Source organism: Pristiophorus japonicus, chromosome 29 (genome assembly GCF_044704955.1).
Source record: "Pristiophorus japonicus isolate sPriJap1 chromosome 29, sPriJap1.hap1, whole genome shotgun sequence".
In the NCBI taxonomy this organism is placed as follows: Eukaryota; Metazoa; Chordata; class Chondrichthyes; family Pristiophoridae; genus Pristiophorus; species Pristiophorus japonicus.
In genome coordinates this window covers 16,859,284-16,875,558 of record NC_092005.1, presented here as the reverse complement: position 1 = coordinate 16,875,558, position 16,275 = coordinate 16,859,284, and positions in this window count along the sequence as shown.

Sequence of the window (16,275 nt, the reverse complement as noted above, 5' to 3'; positions counted from 1 at the left end):
TGTGTAGACTCATGTGTAGAATGATGTTTACAATGTTGTGTAGAGTGATGTGTAGAGTGATGTTTTCAATGTTGAGTAGAGTGATGTGTAGAGTAATGTTTTCAATGTTGTGTCGAGTGATGTTTTCAATATTGTGTAGAGTGATGTGTAGAGTGATGTTTTCAATGTTGTGTAGATTGTATGTAGAGTGATGTTTTCAATGTTGTGCAGAGTGCTGTGTAGATTGATGTTTTCAATGTTGTGTCGAGTGATGCATTGAGTGATGTTTTCAGTGTTGTGTAGAGTGATGTGTAGAGTGATGTTTTCAATGGTGTGTAGAGTGATGTGTAGAGTGATGTTTACAATGTTGTGTAGACTGATGTGCAGAGTGATTTTTTCAATGTTGTGTCGAGTGATGTATAGAGTGATATTTTCAATGTTGTGTAGAGTCATGTGTAGAGTGATGTTTTCAATTTAGTGTAGAGTGATGTTTTCAATGTTGTGTAGACTGATGTGTAGAGTGATGTTTTCAATGTTGTGTAGAGTGATATGTAGAGTGATGTTTTCAATGTTGTGTAGAGTGATGTGTAGAGTGATGTTTTCAATATTCTGCAGAGTGTTGTGTAGATTGATGTTTTCAATGTTGTGTAGATTGTTGTGCAGAGTGATGTTTTCAATGTTGTGTGGAGTGAAGTGTAGAGTGATGTTTTCAATATTGTGCAGAGTGATGTAAAGAGTGATGTTTTCAATGTTGTGTCGAGTGATGTGTTGAGTCATGTTTTCAATGTTGTGCAGAGTGCTGTGTAGATTGATGTTTTCAATGTTGTGTCGAGTGATGTGTTGAGTGATGTTTTCAGTGTTGTGTAGAGTGATGTGTAGAGTGATGTTTTCAATGGTGTGTAGAGTGATGTGTAGAGTGATGTGTAGAGTGATTTTTTCAATGTTGTGTCGAGCGATGTGTAGAGTGATGTTTTCAATGTTGTGTAGAGTGATATATAGAGTGATGTTTTCAATGTTGTGTAGAGTTATATGTAGAGTGATGTTTTCAATGTTGTGCAGAATGAGGTGCAGAGTGATGTTTTCAGTGTTGTGTAGAGTGATGTGTAGAGTGATGTTTTCAATGTTCTGTAGAGTGTTGTGTAGATTGATGTTTTCAATGTTGTGCAGAATGATGTACAGAGTGATTTTTTCAATGTTGTGTAGACTCATGTGTAGAGTGATGTTTACAATGTTGTGTAGAGTGATGTGTAGAGTGATGTTTTCAATGTTGAGTAGAGTGATGTGCAGAGTAATGTTTTCAATGTTGTGTCGAGTGATGTTTTCAATATTGTGTGGAGTGATGTGTAGAGTGATGTTTTCAATGTTGTGTAGATTGTATGTAGAGTGATGTATTCAATGTTGTGTAGAGTGCTGCGTAGAGTGATGTTTTCAATATTGTGTAGAGTGATGTGCAGAGTGATGTTTTCAATGTTGTGTAGAGTGATGTGTTGAGTGATGTTTTCAATGTTGTGTAAAATGAAGTGTAGAGTGATATTTTCAATGTTGTGCAGAGTGATGTGTAGAGTGATGTTTTCAATGTTGTGCAGAGTGATGTGAAGAGTGATGTTTTCAATGTTGTGCAGAGTGATGTACAGAATTAAGTTTTCAATGTTGTGCAGAGTGATGTAAAGAGTGATGTTTTCAATGTTGTGTCGAGTGATGTGTTGAGTAATTTTTTCAATGTTGTGTAGAGTGCTGTGTAGATTGATGTTTTCAATGTTGTGTCGAGTGATGTGTTGAGTGATGTTTTCATTGTTGTGTAGAGTGATGTGTAGAGTGATGTTTCCAATGGTGTGTAGAGTGATGTGTAGAGTGATGTTTACAATGTTGTGTAGACTGATGTGTAGAGTGATTTTTTCAATGTTGTGTCGAGTGATGTATAGAGTGATATTTTCAATGTTGTGTAGAGTCATGTGTAGAGTGATGTTTTCAATGTAGTTTAGAGTGATGTTTTCAATGTTGTGTAGAGTGATGTGTAAAGTGACGTTTTCAATGTTGTGTAGAGTGATGTTTTCAATTGTGTGCAGAGTGATATGTAGAGTGATGTTTCCAATGTTGTGCAGAGTGATGTGTAGAGTGACGTTTTCAATGTTGTGTAGAGTGATGTGTAGAATGATGTTTTCAATGTTGTGCAGAGTGATGTGTAGAGTGATGTTTTCAATGTTGTGCAGAGTGTTGTGTCGAGTGATGTTTTCAATGCTGTGCAGAGTGATGTGAAAAGTGATGTTTTCAATGTTGTGTCGAGTGATGTGTAGAGTGATGTTTTCAATGTTGTGTAGAGTGATGTTTTCAATGTTGTGTAGAGTGATGTGTAGAGTGATGTTTTCAATGTTGTGTAGAGTGATGTGTAGAATGATGTTTTCAATGTTGTGCAGAGTGATGTGTAGAGTGATGTTTTCAATGTTGTGCAGAGTGTTGTGTCGAGTGATGTTTTCAATGCTGTGCAGAGTGATGTGAAAAGTGATGTTTTCAATGTTGTGCAGAGTGTTGTGTCGAGTGATGTTTTCAATGCTGTGCAGAGTGATGTGAAAAGTGATGTTTTCAATGTTGTGTCGAGTGATGTGTAGAGTGATGTTTTCAATGTTGTGTAGAGTGATGTTTTCAATGATGTGTCGAGTGATGTATAGAGTGATATTTTCAATGTTGTGTAGAGTCATGTGTAGAGTGATGTTTTCAATGTAGTGTAGAGTGATGTTTTCAATGTTGTGTAGAGTGATGTGTAGAGTGATGTTTTCAATGTTGTGTAGAGTGATGTGTAGAATGATGTTTTCAATGTTGTGCAGAGTGATGTGTAGAGTGATGTTTTCAATGTTGTGTAGAGTGATGTGTAGAGTGATGTTTTCAATGTTGTGCAGAGTGATGTGTAGAGTGATGATTTCAATGTTGTGTAGAGTGATGTGTAGCGTGATATTTAAATTTTGTGGAGAGTGATGTGTAGAGTGATGTTTTCAATGTTCTGTAGAGTGATGTATAGAGTGATGTATTCAATGTTGTGCAACGTGGGGTACAGAGTGATTTTTTCAATGTTGTGTCGAGTGATGTGTTGAGTGATGTTTTCAATGTTGTGTAAAGTGAAGTGTAGAGTGATGTTTTCAATGTTGTGTAGAGTGATGTGTAGAGTGATGTTTTCAATGTTGTGCAGATTGTTGTGTAGAGTGATGTTTTCAATGTTGTGGAGAGTGATGTGTAGAGTGATGTTTTCAATGTTGTGTAGAGTGATGTGTAGAGTGATGTTTTCAATGTTGTGTAGAGTGATGTATAGAGTGATGTTTTCAATGTTGTGTAGAGTGATGTGTAGAGTGATGTTTACAATGTTGTGTAGAGTGATGTATAGAGTGATGTTTTCAATGTTGTGTAGAGTGATGTTTCGAGTGATGTTTTCAATGTTGTGTAGAGTGATGTGTAGAGTGATGTTTTCAATGCTGTGTGGAGTGATGTTTTCAATGTTGTGTAGAGTGATGTGTAGAGTGATGTTTTCAATGTTGTGTAGATTGTTGTGTAGAGTGATTTTTTCAATGTTGTGTAGAGTGATGTGTACAGTGATGTTTTCAATGCTGTGTAGAGTGCTGTGTAGAGTGATGTTTTCAATGTTGTGCAGAATGATGTGTAGAGTGATGTTTTCAATGTTGTGTAGAGTGATGTTTTCAATGTTGTGTAGAGTGATGTGTAGAGTGATGTTTTCAATGTTGTGTAGAGTGATGTGTAGAATGATGTTTTCAATGTTGTGCAGAGTGATGTGTAGAGTGATGTTTTCAATGTTGTGCAGAGTGTTGTGTCGAGTGATGTTTTCAATGCTGTGCAGAGTGATGTGAAAAGTGATGTTTTCAATGTTGTGCAGAGTGTTGTGTCGAGTGATGTTTTCAATGCTGTGCAGAGTGATGTGAAAAGTGATGTTTTCAATGTTGTGTCGAGTGATGTGTAGAGTGATGTTTTCAATGTTGTGTAGAGTGATGTTTTCAATGATGTGTCGAGTGATGTATAGAGTGATATTTTCAATGTTGTGTAGAGTCATGTGTAGAGTGATGTTTTCAATGTAGTGTAGAGTGATGTTTTCAATGTTGTGTAGAGTGATGTGTAGAGTGATGTTTTCAATGTTGTGTAGAGTGATGTGTAGAATGATGTTTTCAATGTTGTGCAGAGTGATGTGTAGAGTGATGTTTTCAATGTTGTGCAGAGTGTTGTGTCGAGTGATGTTTTCAATGCTGTGCAGAGTGATGTGAAAAGTGATGTTTTCAATGTTGTGTCGAGTGATGTGTAGAGTGATGTTTTCAATGTTGTGTAGAGTGATGTGTAGAGTGATGTTTTCAATGTTGTGCAGAGTGATGTGTAGAGTGATGATTTCAATGTTGTGTAGAGTGATGTGTAGCGTGATATTTAAATTTTGTGGAGAGTGATGTGTAGAGTGATGTTTTCAATGTTCTGTAGAGTGATGTATAGAGTGATGTATTCAATGTTGTGCAACGTGGGATTCAGAGTGATTTTTTCAATGTTGTGTCGAGTGATGTGTTGAGTGATGTTTTCAATGTTGTGTAAAGTGAAGTGTAGAGTGATGTTTTCAATGTTGTGTAGAGTGATGTGTAGAGTGATGTTTTCAATGTTGTGCAGATTGTTGTGTAGAGTGATGTTTTCAATGTTGTGGAGAGTGATGTGTAGAGTGATGTTTTCAATGTTCTGTAGAGTGTTGTGTAGAGTGATGTTTTCAATGTTGTGCAGAATGATTTCCAGAGTGATTTTTTCAATGTTGTGTAGACTCATGTGTAGAGTGATGTTTACAATGTTGTGTAGAGTGATGTGTAGAGTGATGTTTTCAATGTTGTGTAGAGTGATGTATAGAGTGATGTTTTCAATGTTGTGTAGAGTGATGTGTAGAGTGATGTTTACAATGTTGTGTACAGTGATGTATAGAGTGATGTTTTCAATGTTGTGTAGAGTGATGTTTCGAGTGATGTTTTCAATGTTGTGTAGAGTGATGTGTAGAGTGATGTTTTCAATGCTGTGTGGAGTGATGTTTTCAATGTTGTGTAGAGTGATGTGTAGAGTGATGTTTTCAATGTTGTGTAGATTGTTGTGTAGAGTGATTTTTTCAATGTTATGTAGAGTGATGTGTAGAGTGATGTTTTCAATGCTGTGTAGAGTGCTGTGTAGAGTGATGTTTTCAATGTTGTGCAGAATGATGTGTAGAGTGATGGTTTCAATGTTGTGTAGAGTGCTGTGTAGAGTTATGTTTTCAATATTGTGTAGAGTGATGTGCAGAGTGATGTTTTCAATGTTGTGTAGAGTGATGTTTTGAGTGATGTTTTCAATGTTGTGTAAAGTGAAGTGTATAGTGATGTTTTCAATGTTATGTAGAGTGATGTGTAGAGTGATGTTTTCAATGTTGTGTAGAGTGATGTGTGGAGTGATGTTTTCAGTGTTGTGCAGAGTGAGGTGCAGAGTGATGTTTTCAATGTTGTGCAGAGTGATGTACAGAATTATGTTTTCAATGTTGTGCAAGGTGATGTAAAGAGTGATGTTTTCAATGTTGTGTCGAGTGATGTGTAGAGTAATGTTTTCAATGTTGTGTAGAGTGCTGTGTAGATTGATGTTTTCAATGTTGTGTCGAGTGATGTGTTGAGTGATGTTTTCAGTGTTGTGTAGAGTCATGTGTAGAGTGATGTTTTCAATGTAGTGTAGAGTGATGTCTTCAATGTTGTGGAGAGTGATGTGTAGAGTGATGTTTTTAATGTTGTGTAGAGTGATGTTTTCAATTTTGTGCAGAGTGATATGTAGAGTGATGTTTCCAATGTTGTGCAGAGTGATGTCTAGCGTGATATTTCAATGTTGTGGAGCGTGATGTATAGAGTGATGTTTTCAATGTTATGTAGAGTGATGTGTTGAGTGATGTTTTCAATGTTGTGTAAAGTGAAGTGTAGAGTGATGTTTTCAATGTTGTGTAGAGTGATGTGCAGAGTGATGTTTTCAATGTTGTGCAGATTGTTGTGTAGAGTGATGTTTTCAATGTTGTGGAGAGTGATGTGTAGAGTGATGTTTTCAATGTTCTGTAGAGTGTTGTGTAGAGTGATGTTTTCAATGTTGTGCAGAATGATTTCCAGAGTGATTTTTTCAATGTTGTGTAGACTCATGTGTAGAGTGATGTTTACAATGTTGTGTAGAGTGATGTGTAGAGTGATGTTTTCAATGTTGTGTAGAGTGATGTATAGAGTGATGTTTTCAATGTTGTGTAGAGTGATGTGTAGAGTGATGTTTACAATGTTGTGTAGAGTGATGTATAGAGTGATGTTTTCAATGTTGTGTAGAGTGATGTTTCGAGTGATGTTTTCAATGTTGTGTAGAGTGATGTGTAGAGTGATGTTTTCAATGCTGTGTGGAGTGATGTTTTCAATGTTGTGTAGAGTGATGTGTAGAGTGATGTTTTCAATGTTGTGTAGATTGTTGTGTAGAGTGATGTTTTCAATGCTGTGTAGAGTGCTGTGTAGAGTGATGTTTTCAATGTTGTGCAGAATGATGTGTAGAGTGATGTTTTCAATGTTGTGTAGAGTGCTGTGTAGAGTTATGTTTTCAATATTGTGTAGAGTGATGTGCAGAGTGATGTTTTCAATGTTGTGTAGAGTGATGTTTTGAGTGATGTTTTCAATGTTGTGTAAAGTGAAGTGTATAGTGATGTTTTCAATGTTATGTAGAGTGATGTGTAGAGTGATGTTTTCAATGTTGTGTAGAGTGATGTGTGGAGTGATGTTTTCAGTGTTGTGCAGAGTGAGGTGCAGAGTGATGTTTTCAATGTTGTGCAGAGTGATGTACAGAATTATGTTTTCAATGTTGTGCAAGGTGATGTAAAGAGTGATGTTTTCAATGTTGTGTCGAGTGATGTGTAGAGTAATGTTTTCAATGTTGTGTAGAGTGCTGTGTAGATTGATGTTTTCAATGTTGTGTCGAGTGATGTGTTGAGTGATGTTTTCAGTGTTGTGTAGAGTCATGTGTAGAGTGATGTTTTCAATGTAGTGTAGAGTGATGTCTTCAATGTTGTGGAGAGTGATGTGTAGAGTGATGTTTTTAATGTTGTGTAGAGTGATGTTTTCAATTTTGTGCAGAGTGATATGTAGAGTGATGTTTCCAATGTTGTGCAGAGTGATGTCTAGCGTGATATTTCAATGTTGTGGAGCGTGATGTATAGAGTGATGTTTTCAATGTTATGTAGAGTAATGTGTAGAGTGATGTTTTCAATGTTGTGCAGAATGAGGTAAAGAGTGTTTTTTTCAATGTTGTGTAGAGTCAAGTGTAGAGTGATGTTTTCAAAGTTGTGTAGAGTGATGTGTAGAGTGATGTTTTCAATGTTGTGCAGAGTGATGTGTAGAGTGATGTTTTCAATGTTGTGCTGAGTGATGTGTAGAATGATGTTTTCAATGTTGTGTAGATTGATGTGTAGAGTGCTGTTCTCAATTTTGTGCAGAGTGAGGTGCAGAGTGATGTTTTCCATGTTGTATAGAGTGATGTGTAGAGTGATGTTTTCAATGTTGTGTAGAGTGATGTATAGAGTGATGTTTTCAATGTAGTGTTGAGTGATGTTTTCAATGTTGTGTAGAGTGATGTGTAGAGTGATGTTTTCAATGTTGTGTAGTGTGATGTGTCGAGTGATGTGATATGGACACCGATGTTTTCAATGTTGTGCAGAGTGATATGTAGAGTGATGTTTACAATGTTGTGTAGAGTGATGTGTAGAGTGAAGCTTTCAAAGTTGTGCAGAGTGATATGTAAAGTGATGTTTTCAATGATGTGCAGAGTGATGTGCAGAGTGATGTTTTCAATGTTGTGTAGAGTGATGTGTAGAGTGATGTTTTCAATGTTGTGTAGATTGTTGTGTAGAGTGATGTTTTCAATGTTGTGTAGAGTGTTGTGTAGAGTGATGTTTTCAATATTGTGTAGAGTGATGTGCAGAGTGATGTTTTCAATGTTGTGTAGAGTGATGTGTTGAGTGATGTTTTCAATGTTGTGTAAAGTGAAGTGTAGAGTGATGTTTTCAATGTTGTATAGAGTGATGTGTAGAGTGACGTTTTGAATGTTGTGCAGAGTGATGTGTAGAGTGATGTTTTCAATGTTGTGCAGAGTGATGAGTAGAGTGATGTTTTCAATGTTGTGTAGAGTGATGTGTAGAGTGATTTTATCAATGTTGTGCAGAGTGATGTGCAGAGTGATGTTTTCAATGTTGTGTAGAGTGATGTGTAGAGTGATGTTTTCAATGTTGTGTAGATTGTTGTGTAGAGTGATGTTTTAAATGTTGTGTAGAGTGTTGTGTAGAGTGATGTTTTCAATATTGTGTAGAGTGATGTGCAGAGTGATGTTTTCAATGTTGTGTGGAGTGATGTGTTGAGTGATGTTTTCAATGTTGTGTAAAGTGAAGTGTAGAGTGATGTTTTCAATGTTGTGTAGAGTGATGTGTAGAGTGACGTTTTGAATGTTGTGCAGAGTGATGTGTAGAGTGATGTTTTCAATGTTGTGCAGAGTGATGTGTATCGTGATGTTTTCAATGTTGTGTCGAGTGATGTGTAGAGTAATGTTTTCAATGTTGTGTAGAGTGATGTGTAGAGTGATGTTTTCAATGTTGTGCAGAGTGATGTGTAGAGTGATGATTTCAATGTTGTGTAGAGCGATGTGTAGCGTGATATTTAAATGTTGTAGAGAGTGATGTGTAGAGTGATGTTTTCAATGTTGTGTAGAGTCATGTGTAGAGTGATGTTTTCAATGATGTGCAGAGTGATATGTAGAGTGATGTTTTCAATGTTGTGTGGAGTGATGTGTCGAGTGATGTTTTCAATATTGTATAGATTGATGTGTAGAGTGATGTTTTCAATGTTGTGTAGAGTGATGTGTAGAGTGATGTTTTCAAAGTTGTGCAGAGTGATGTGCAGAGTGATTTTTTCAATGCTGTGCAGAGTGATGTGTATAGTGATGTTTTCAATGTTGTGTCGAGTGATGTGCAGAGTGATGTTTTCAATGTTGTGTAGAGTGATGTGTAGAGTGATGTTTTCAATGTTGTGCAGAGTGATGTGTAGAGTTATGATTTCAATGTTGTGTAGAGTGATGTGTAGCGTGATATTTAAATGTTGTGGAGAGTGATGTGTAAAGTGATGTTTTCAATGTTCTGTAGCGTGATGTATAGAGTGATGTATTCAATGTTGTGCAACGTGGGGTGCAGAATTATTTTTTCAATGTTGTGTAGAGTCATATGTGTAGTGATGTTTACAATGTTGTGTAGAGTGATGTGTAGAGTGATATTTTCAATGCTGTGCAGAGTGCTGTGTAGAGTGATGTTTTCAATGTTGTGTAGAGTGATGTGTAGAGTGATGTTTTCAATGTTGTGTATATTGTTGTGCAGAGTGATGTTTTCAATGTTGTGTAGAGTGCTGTGTAGAGTGATGTTTTCAATATTGTGTAGAGTGATGTGCAGAGTGATGTTTTCAATGTTGTGTAGAGTGATGTGTTGAGTGATGTTTTCAATGTTGTGTAAAGTGAAGTGTAGAGTGATGTTTTCAATGTTATGTAGAGAGATGTGTAGAGTGATGTTTTCAATGTTGTGCAGAGTGATGTGTAGAGTGATGTTTTCAATGTTGTGCAGAGTGATGTGTAGTGTGATGTTTTCAATGTTGTGTAGAGTGATGTGTAGAGAGATTTTTTCAATGTTGTGTAGACTCATGTGTAGAGTGATGTTTACAATGTTGTGTAGAGTGATGTGTAGAGTGATGTTTTCAATGTTGTGTAGAGTGATATATAGAGTGATATTTTCAATGTTGTGTAGAGTGATGTGTAGAGTGATGTTTTCAATGTTGTGTAAAGTGAAGTGTAGAGTGATGTTTTTAATGTTCTGTAGAGTGATGTGTAGAGTGATGTTTTCAATGTTGTGCAGAGTGATGTGTAGAGTGATGTTTTCAATGTTGTACAGAGTGATGTGTAGAGTGATGTTTTCAATGTTGTGTAGAGTGATGTGTAGAGTGAGGTTTTCAATGTTGTGCAGAGTGATGTGCAGAGTGATGTTTTCAATGTTGTGCAGAGTGATGTGTAGAGTGATGTTTTCAATGTTGTGTACAGTGATGTTTTCAATGTTGTGTAGATTGTTGTGTAGAGTGATGTTTTCCATGTTGTGTAGAGTGCTGTGCAGAGTGATGTTTTCAATATTGTGTAGAGTGATGTGCAGAGTGATGTTTTCAATGTTGTGTGGAGTGTTGTGTTGAGTGATGTTGTCAATGTTGTGTAAAGTGAAGTGTAGAGTGATGTTTTCAATGTTGTGTCGAGTGATGTGTAGAGTGTTGTTTTTAATGTTGTGCAGAGTGATGTGTAGAGTGATGTTTTCAATGTTGTGCTGAGTGATGTGTAGAGTGAAATTTTCAATGTTGTGTAGAGTGATATGTAGAGTGATTTTTTCAATGTTGTACAGAGTGATGTGCAGAGTGATGTTTTCAATGTTGTGCAGAGTGATGTGTATAGTGATGTTTTCAATGTTGTGTCGAGTGATGTGAAGAGTGATGTTTTCAATGTTGTGTAGAGTGATGTGTAGAGTCATGTTTTCAATGTTGTGCAGAGTGATGTGTAGAGTGATGATTTCAATGTTGTTTAGAGTGATGTGTAGCGTGATATTTAAATGTTGTGGAGAGTGATGTGTAGAGTGATGTTTTCAATGTTGTGTCGAATGATGTGTTGAGTGATGTTTTCAATGTTGTGTAAAGTGAAGTGTAGAGTGAAGTTTTCAATGTTGTGTAGAGTGATGTGTAGCGTGATGTTATCAATGTTGTGCAGAGTAATGTGTTGAGTGATGTTTTCAATGTTGTGCAGAGTGATGTGTAGAGTGATGTTTTCAATGTTGTGTAGAGTGAAGTGTAGAGTGATGTTTTCAATGTTGTGTAGATTGTTGTGTAGAGTGATGTTTTCAATGTTCTGTAGAGTGATATATAGAGTGATGTTTTCAATGTTGTGTAGAGTGATGTGTAGAGTGATGTTTTCAATATTGTGTAGAGTGATGTGTTGAGTGATGTTTTCAGTGTTGTGTAGAGTGATGTGTAGAGTGATGTTTTCAATGGTGTTTAGAGTGATGTGTAGAGTGATGTTTACAATGTTGTATAGAGTGATGTGTAGGGTGATTTTTTCAATGTTGTGTCGAGTGATGTATAGAGCGATATTTTCAATGTTGTGTAGTTTCATATGTAGAGTGATGTTTTCAATGTAGTGTAGAGTGATGTTTTCAATGTTGTGTAGAGTGATGTGTAGAGTGATGTTTTCAATGTTGTGTAGAGTGATGTGTAGAGTGAAGTTTTCAATGTTGTGTAGAGTGATGTGTAGAGTGATGTGATGTGTAGAGTAATGTTTTCAATGTTGTGCAGAGTGATACGTAGACTGAAGTTTCCAATGTTGTGCAGAGTGATGTGAAAAGTGATGTTTTCAATGTTGTGCAGAGTGAGGTGCAGAGTGATGTTTTCCATGTTGTATAGAGTGATGTGCAGAGTGATGATTTCAATGTTGTGTAGAGTGATGTGTAGAGTGATGTTTTGAATGTTGTGCAGAGTGATATGTAGAGTGATGTTTTCAATGTTGTGTAAAGTGAAGTGTAGAGTGATGTTTTCAATGTTGTGTAGATTGATGTGTAGAGTGATGTTATCAATGTTGTGCAGAGTGATGTGTTGTATGATGTTTTCGATGTTGTGCAGAGTGATGTGTAGAGTGATGTTTTCAATGTTGTGTAGAGTGATGTGTAGAGTGATGTTTTCAATGTTGTGAAGATTGTTGTGTAGAGTGATGTTTTCAATGTTGTGGAGAGTGATGTGTAGAGTAATGTTTTCAATGTTCTGTAGAGTGATATATAGAGTTATGTTTTCAATGTTGTGTAGAGTGATGTGTAGAGTGATGTTTTCAATATTCTGTAGAGTGATGTGTAGATTGATGTTCTCAATGTTGTGTAGGGTGATGTGTAGAGTGATGTTTTCAATGTTGTGTATAGTGATGTGTAGAGTGATGTTTTCAGTGTTGTGCAGAGTGATGTGTAGCGTGATATTTCAATGTTCTGTAGAGTGATGTATAGAGTGATGTTTTCAATGTTGTGTAGAGTGATGTTTTGAGTGATGTTTTCAGTGTTGTGTAGAGTGATGTGTAGAGTGATGTTTTCAATGGTGTGTCGAGTGATGTGTAGAGTGATGTTTACAATGTTGTGTAGAGTGCTGTGTAGAATGATGTTTTCAATATTCTGCAGAGTGATGTGTAGATTGATGTTTTCAATGTTGTGTAGATTGTTGTGTAGAGTGATGTTTTCAATGTTGTGCAGAGTGATGTGTTGATTGATGTTTTCAATGTTGTGTAGAGTGATGTGTTGAGTGATGTTTTCAATATTCTGTAGAGTGATGTGTAGATTGATGTTTTCAATGTTGTGTAGAGTGATGTGTAGAGTGATGTTTTCAATGTTGTGTATAGTGATGTGTAGAGTGATGTTTTCAATTTTGGTTAGAGTGATGTGTAGAGTGAAGGTTTCAATGTTGTGTAGAGTGATGTGTAGAGTGATGTGATGTGCAGAGTGATGTTTTCTATGTTGTGTAGAGTGATGTTTAGAGAGATGTTTTCAATATTGTGCACAGTGAGGTGTAGAATGATGTTTTCTATGTTGTATAGAGTGATGTGTTGAGTGATGTTTTCAATGTTGTGTAGAGTGATGTGTAGAGTGATGTTTTCAGTGTTGTGCAGAGTGATGTGTCGCGTGATATTTCAATGTTCTGTAGAGTGATGTATAGAGTGCTGTTTTCAATGTTGTGTAGAGTGATGTTTTGAGTGATGTTTTCAGTGTTGTGTAGAGTGATGTGTAGAGTGATGTTTTCAATGGTGTGTCGAGTGATGTGTAGAGTGATGTTTACAATGTTGTGTAGAGTGCTGTGTAGAATGATGTTTTCAATATTCTGCAGAGTGATGTGTAGATTGATGTTTTCAATGTTGTGTAGATTGTTGTGTAGAGTGATGTTTTCAATGTTGTGTAGAGTGATGTGTTGATTGATGTTTTCAATGTTGTGTAGAGTGATGTGTTGAGTGATGTTTTCAGTGTTGTGTAGAGTGATGTGTAGAGTGATGTTTTCAATGGTGTATAGAGTGATGTGTAGAGTGATGTTTACAATGTTGTGTAGAGTGATGTGTAGAGTGATTTTTTCAATGTTGTTTCGAGTGATTTATAGAGTGTTGTTTTCAGTGTCGTGTAGAGTGATGTGTAGAGTGATCTTTTCAATGTAGTGTAGAGTGATGTTTTCAATGTTGTGTAGAATGCTGTGTAGAGTGATGTTTTCAATGTTGTGTAGAGTGATGTGTAGAGTGATGTGATATGTATAGTGATGTTTTCAATGTTGTGCAGAGTGACATGTAGAGTGATGTTTTCAATGTTGTGTAGAGTGATGTGTAGAGTGATGTTTTCAATGTTGTGCAGAGTGATATGTAGAGTGATGTTTTCAATGTTGTGTGGAGTGATGTGTAGAGTGATGTATTCAATATTGTATAAATTGATGTGTAGAGTGATGTTATCAATGTTGTGTAGAGTGATGTGTAGAGTGATGTTTTCAATGTTGTGTAGATTGTTGTGTAGAGTGATGTTTTCAATGTTGTGTAGAGTGCTGTGTAGAGTGATGTTTTCAATGTTGTGTAGAGTGATGTGCAGAGTGATGTTTTCAATGTTGTGTAGAGTGATGTGTTGAGTGATGTTTTCAATCTTGTGTAGAGTGAAGTGTAGAGTGATGTTTTCAAAGTTGTGTACAGTGATGTGTAGAGTGATGTTTTCAATGTTGTGCAGAGTGATGTGTAGAGTGATGTTTTCAATGTTGTGCAGAGTGATGTGTAGAGTGATGTTTTCAATGTTGTGTAGAGTGATGTGTAGAGTGATGTTTTCAATGTTGTGCAGAGTGATATGTAGAGTGATGTTTTCAATGTTGTGTAGAGTGATGTGTCGATGATGTTTTGAATATTGTATAGATTGAAGTGTAGAGTGATGTTTTCAATGTTGTGTAGATTGTATGTAGAGGGATGTTTGCAAGGTTTTGTAGAGTGATGTGTAGCGTGATATTTCAATGTTTAGAGAGTGATGTGTAGAGTGATGTTTTCAATGTTCTGTAGAGTGCTGTATAGAGTGATGTATTCAATGTTGTGCAGAGTGGGGTACAGGGTGATTTTTTCAATGTTGTGTAGATTCATATGTAGAGTGATGTTCACAATCTTGTGTAGAGTGATGTATAGAGTGATGTTTTCAATGTTATGCAGAGTGATGTGTAGAGTGATGTTTTCAATGTTCTGTAGAGTGATGTGTAGAGTAATGTTTTCAATGTTGTGTCGAGTGATGTGTAGAGTGATGTTTTCAATGTTGTGTAGAGTGATGTGCAGAGTGATGTTCTCAATGTTGTGCAGAGTGATGTGTAAAGTAATGTTTACAATGCTGTGTAGAGTGATGTATAGAGTGATGTTTTCAATGTTGTGTAGAGTGGTGTGTAGAGTGATGTGATATGTAGAGTAATGTTTTCAATGTTGTGCAGAGTGATATGTAGAGTGTTTTTTTCAATGTTGTGTGGAGTGATGTTTAGAGTGTTTTTTTCAATGTTGTGCAGAGTGATCTGCAGAGTGATGTTTTCAATGTTGTGTGGAGTGATGTGTAGAGTGATGTTTTCAATATTGTATAGATTAATGTGTCGAGTGATGTTTTCCATGTTGTGCAGAGTGATGTTTAGAGTGATGTTTTCAATGTTGTGCAGAGTGATGTGTAGAGTGATATTTTCAATGTTGTGTAGAGTGATGTGTAGAGCGATGTTTTCAATGTTGTGTGGAGTGATGTGTTGAGTGATATTTTCAATGTTGTATACAGTGATGTGCAGAGTGATCTTTTCAATGTTGTGTAGAGTTATGTTTTCAATGTTGTGTAGAGTGATGTGTAGAGTGATGTTTTCAATGTTGTGTAGGGTGATGTGTAGAGTGATGTTTTCAATGTTGTGTAGAGTGATGTTTTCAATGTTGTGCAGAGTGATATGTAGAGTGATGTTTTCAATGTTGTGTGGTGTGATGTGCAGAGTGATGTTTTCAATATTGTATAGATTGATGTGTAGAGTGATGTGTTCAATGTTGTGCAGAGTGATGTGTTGAGTGATGTTTTCAATGTTGTGTAGAGTGATGTGTAGAGTGATGTTTTCAATGTTGTGTAGAGTGATGTGTAGAGTGATGTTTTCAATGTTGTGTAGAATGTTGTGTAGAGTGATGTTTTCAATGTTGTGGAGAGTGATGTGTAGAGTGATGTTTTCAATGTTCTGTAGAGTGATATGTAGTGTTATGTTTTCAATGTTGTGTAGAGTGATGTGTAGAGTGATGTTTTCAATATTCTGTAGAGTGATGTGTAGAATGTTTTTTTCAATGTTGTGTAGAGTGATGTGTAGAGTGATGTTTTCAATGTTGTGTAGAGTGATGTGTAGAGTGATGTATTCAATGTTGTGTAGAGTGATGTGTAGAGTGAAGGTTTCAATGTTGTGTAGAGTGATGTGTAGAGTGATGTGATGTGTAGAGTAATGTTTTCAATGTTGTGCAGAGTGATACGTAGAGTGATGTTTTCAATGTTGTGCTGAGTGATGTGCAGAGTGATGTTTTCAATGTTGTGTAGAGTGATGTGTAGAGTGATGTTTTCAATGTTGTGCAGAGTGAGGTGCAGAATGATGTTTTCTATGTTGTATAGAGTGATGTGTTGAGTGATGTTTTCAATGTTGTGTAGAGTGATGTGTAGAGTGATGTTTTCAGTTTTGTGCAGAGTGATGTGTAGCGTGATATTTCAATGTTGTGGAGAGTGATGTTTTGAGTGATGTTTTCAATGTTCTGTAGAGTGATGATAAGAGTGATGTTTTCAATGTTGTGCAGAGTGACATGTAGAGTGATGTTTTCAATGTTGTGTGGAGTGATGTGTAGAGTGATGATTTCAATATTGTATAGGTTGATGTGTAGAGTGATGTTTTCAATGTTGTGTAGAGTGATGTTTAGAGTGAGGTTTTAAATGTTGTGTAGATTGTTGTGTAGAGTGATGTTTTCAATGTTGTGTAGAGTGCTGTGTAGAGTGATGTTTTCAATGTTGTGTATAGTGATGTGCAGAGTGATGATTTCAATGTTGTGTAGAGTGATGTGTTGAGTGATGTTTTCAATCTTGTGTAGAGTGAGGTGTAGAGTGATGTTTTCAAAGTTGTGTAGAGTGATGTGTAGAGTGATATTTTCAATGTTGTGCAGAGTGAT